Source organism: Nuphar pumila, chromosome 12 (assembly GCF_984573655.1).
Source record: "Nuphar pumila chromosome 12, dmNupPumi1.hap1.1, whole genome shotgun sequence".
NCBI classification, from domain to species: Eukaryota; Viridiplantae; Streptophyta; class Magnoliopsida; order Nymphaeales; family Nymphaeaceae; genus Nuphar; species Nuphar pumila.
Genome location: NC_143260.1, coordinates 27,427,310 through 27,431,680, shown reverse-complemented (window position 1 = coordinate 27,431,680; position 4,371 = coordinate 27,427,310).

Genomic DNA, 4,371 nt, shown 5'->3' with positions numbered 1-4,371 from the left:
TAATCTATGACCTGAAATTCGATTTATCATACAAGGTATTTTTGACCATATTTTCTATGAATTTAAGTTGTTGATTTTTGGAAAAAAGTAATTTTAAAGTTCTATAATTCAATGATTTTATGAACATCATGCTCCATGTCCAAGAATGCATGTTTTTAGCATGTTTTTGGTATTTATGTGGTCTAAACTGTGTACTTTTAGTTCTTTGAGTATAGATCTATGTTGGGAATGCTAAGTTGAGTTTTTAAAATAATATTAATGTTTTGGGAGTTTGAAATATATGAGTTCTTGGTTTGCAAGAGAATGTGTATGTTCTAGTTGTTAAAGTCAAAGTTCATTTCATAGTGATGATAGTTGAGAATTGTTCTATGCTTTAGATTTGTATGATTTTGAGTATTTGGTTTATTCTCACTCTTAGAAGGTTGGTGTGGTGTTTGACGGGATTGAAACACTATTGGATGGTGTTCCGATATTTGTTTTGATGTTTTAGCAGAGCTTTTTGGCTCTGTGAAGTTCAAGAGTCGACCCTTATTACCTCACAGACACTTGGGAAGACCCAAGGGTTGACTTCTGCTTAATGGAGATTGCCTCTTGTGGGGCTGAGTCAACCCCTACTTTCCAAAGAGTCAACTCCTTTTTAACAGAATTGACTCATGACTTTTAAAGAGTCGACTCCTACAGTGAAAAGTTGGCCCTATTAGTGAGAGGGTCGACTCCTAAGTAACATAATGCATTTTTCTCGTGTTCTGATCTCAGGTTAGGGCTGTTAAGCCTCAGATTCAAGTGGGTCACCTCAGAAATAGGTTGGGAGACCTGCGCTTGAAGTATTTTTTTTATTACATTATTTTTGTGTTGGGTGGTCCAAGAAGGGACTTGGTTTATGTTGTAATGCGCGGTTACACAAGCATGCATGCATGGTGTGTTGCATATGAATATATGCATGTTTTCCTTTCTAGTATTATCGATGAAAGGATGTTGTTATGTCAGTTATGCAAGTGTGACATTATCTGATTTGCACATGTATGACTTTTCTTGTGTATGATTTATATTTACAACTATGGCAATACAAAATTTTGGTAAACATGGGAGTATAAAATTTTGGTACTCATGGGAGTATAAAATTTTGGTTTGTTTTTATTACAAGGATAGACAATAATGACATAAAAATGATGTCAGTTTGAGTGTGACTTGTGTGAAAATTGGCTCGTGGTACCGAAAGGGTACAATATGATGCATAAAGAAATAATAATTTAAACAATCTACAATAAATATTGGATTTGAGCTCACCAAAGTGTGTGGTTAGAGCAAGCTTGTCAAAAGTGGACGAGCAGAAGCACAAACCTTGTGGTAGGGTGTTTAACGTTGTTTGGTCAATTATGGACCGTCCCCAGCCACAAGGATGAGGGGACATGGACTCTGATACTCGAGGAGGATGTGGAGTTGCTATAGTATGCCTTTCATAGTACACTATGATGTCCTATAAGAGTAGAGTGGCATGCTTCTGACCCCCATGCAAGTATTGCAGTATCCCTCAGGGTTAAAATATATAATCAAATGGATGAATAAACCTCTTTCACGGGCCGTAGGTACCCAAGTGAGCCAGGGGAGTGGTGTTCTTTTGGTTAAGTAGGATTAGAATAATAAAAGTGTGTGTTGTTTTAGTCTATGGTTCAGTTAGACTGCGGATTGACTCCTGAGTTGGGCGGGTTGACCCCTGTTTGTTCCAATTTAAGGTTCTGTTATAGCTAAGAGTCGACAACTGCATTGGGTGGGTTGACTCCTTTGTATGCTAGTTGTGGTTCAGTTGAGTTGAGGGTTGACCCCTCCATGTTCAGTTAGTACTTCAGATGAGCTTTGATTTGACACTTGAATTGGGTGAGTTGACTCTTCTATGTTTCAGCTTGGTCCTGTTTGGACTGAGGGTTGAACCCTTAGTCAAGAGGGTTGACTCCTCCCTTATTGTTTATTAACTGAGGGTTGACCCCCGGTTCAACAGGGTTGACTCCTCTTGGGTTTTCTTACCTTTCGTGTTTTCTTTGGTGTACGAGTCAACCCCAGTGTGGAGCGAGTCGTCTCTTTTGAGTTCTTCTCTTGAATGTGAGTTACCTGAAGGTCAACACCGATAAGATTTTGGAAAATGAACTTATGTTTGTTTACCATAATCACTAGTGGTCATGTGAGTGGTGAAACTATACAGAGGCAAGATGTGTCTCACCATCATACTTATTCTATTTTTCATGAACTAAAGCGTAAGTAGAATAGAACACAACAGACACTGGAGGCTCATAGGCCTTGATTGATGAACTCTTGGACTTCCTTATGGGAAAATCTTTTTGGGATTTTGGATTGTGGTGAAAATTTTGAATGTGTGATGTAAGGACTCTTATATTTTTGTTAAATGAACTAAATATGATAACTTTGTCCAAGTGTTGGAACCCATTCCCAGCACATGGGACAAAAGGTTAAACATCTACATCCTTCTCCTCTAACTTTTTTATTGGTTTTTCAATCCTAGTAAAGAGTAACCCTATCAAGGGATTATCCTCTAGTTCGATCCTTATAAGAAACCCCTTGTGTTACCCTAAGTTAGCCTTAGTTCCTTTTGAGCCTACCCTAAGCCTATAATCCCCTCAACCCCTTCCACTAGGGTTCTCGTTCATAGCCTGTCGACAAGATAGAAATCCAGACCCGAACCATTCCCCTTACTCCAACTACTTCATTGGCGTAATGGCACCTAACAAGGGTGACTTTATGAAAGATAAACCTAGGTTGGTGAAAGCCCATAGTAAACATCATAGCCAACCTCCCAAAATGGATTTGTTTCAGGACCTCGCAAACCTAGTGGATTTTGAGATCCACTATGCTCGCTAGGGGAAGAGAAGAAAAGACACCTTGATGGTGACCCAATCCAGGAGGACCGACTTGTAGAGAGCGTGATGAATTCGTAAAGGACTCTTTGATTCATAGGCAAATATGATTCAACAGATAATAGTAGAATCATATGTTTTTTTTTAATCCTACTCAAGTGGCAATAGAGAAAGTTTTGTCAACAAATCAAATTATGACCAATTGTTGAATCTGGCGAGGATGTTATGATGATTCTGAGAGTTTATGCCCATTCCTCGGTTGAGCAACAAAGTGTTTTGTAGGACCTCTTGCAACAACACCCTAAAAACCATATGTGGTTGATTTCAGAGGACTTGAGCACTACTCGACCGTTGGAGGAAAACAAGGGATCTCATGTTAATCACCTAGATAGTTGCCAGTTCAATGATACTATTGAATGTTGTGGCCCATGTCAACTTCCACAAGTTCTCTATTCATATGACACAATGGGCAACAAAGTCTTCATTTTCATGTGAGCAAGTTGGATCATGCCCTAGAAAATTCCCTGTGGCAGGTCAATTTTTCAAATTTCATCATCAATTTGCTTCCAAAGAAGGCAGAATACTTGGATTAGGGAGATAGAGAGGATATTCACCATCCTTGAAATCCTTATGATAAGAAGACTATGTTTGGATCCTACCAGCTGAAAGAAGATGCAGATTGATGGTGGGAGACCATTCAAGAGATCTGGTTTGAGTTAGCGATGGTGATTCCTTGGGAGGATTTCAGGGAGGTATTCTACGATGCCTACCTTCCTATTTATATGCAGGAGTGGAAGATGCAATAACTTCTAGAGTTGTGATGTCATTATTCGAATGCAAGAACCCATTTCATACACTTAGAACATTATTGCTTGAACACTTACTACACTGAGCGAGCTAGGACAATTAACTACATAAGAGGATTGAAGGACAAACTTAGGACCAAGGTGTTGACACAGATGTTGAATGTGACCATAGAAGCAACTATTATCATTAAAGAAGATTGGACAACATTAAAGAAGGCTCGTAAGCCTACTGAGTCATCTGAGTCCGGGTGGGACAACATGAGGCCAGTCTCTTAGAGCCATAGGAAGGTTGTGACATTCAAGAGACAATGCATATAGAGGAAGCTACCTGGGTAGAGACCACCTGCCACTGGGGTCTAATCCAAGTGTTGAGGAAAGCATGTTAGGCATCCTTTTCCTCTCGAGTTTGGTAGTTGATTCTATTGCGGGAAGTTAGGATATTTTGTTTAAGACTGTCCCTAGATGAGGACGTAGTTTTAGTCTCAGCCCCAGAAGCAGTAGTCACCTCTGCAAATTTAGCAGCAGAAGAGGCCAGTTGGATGTGTATATACAACCACCATGGAGGATGCAAGCATGAGCAACCATGTGATCGAAGGTATTATTATCATTGCTATTTTTTCTACTCGAGTTTTGTTCGATTCGAGTGCTATGCACTCCTTTGTGTTGCATGTTTTTGCTAGATTCTTTGGTATACCAAC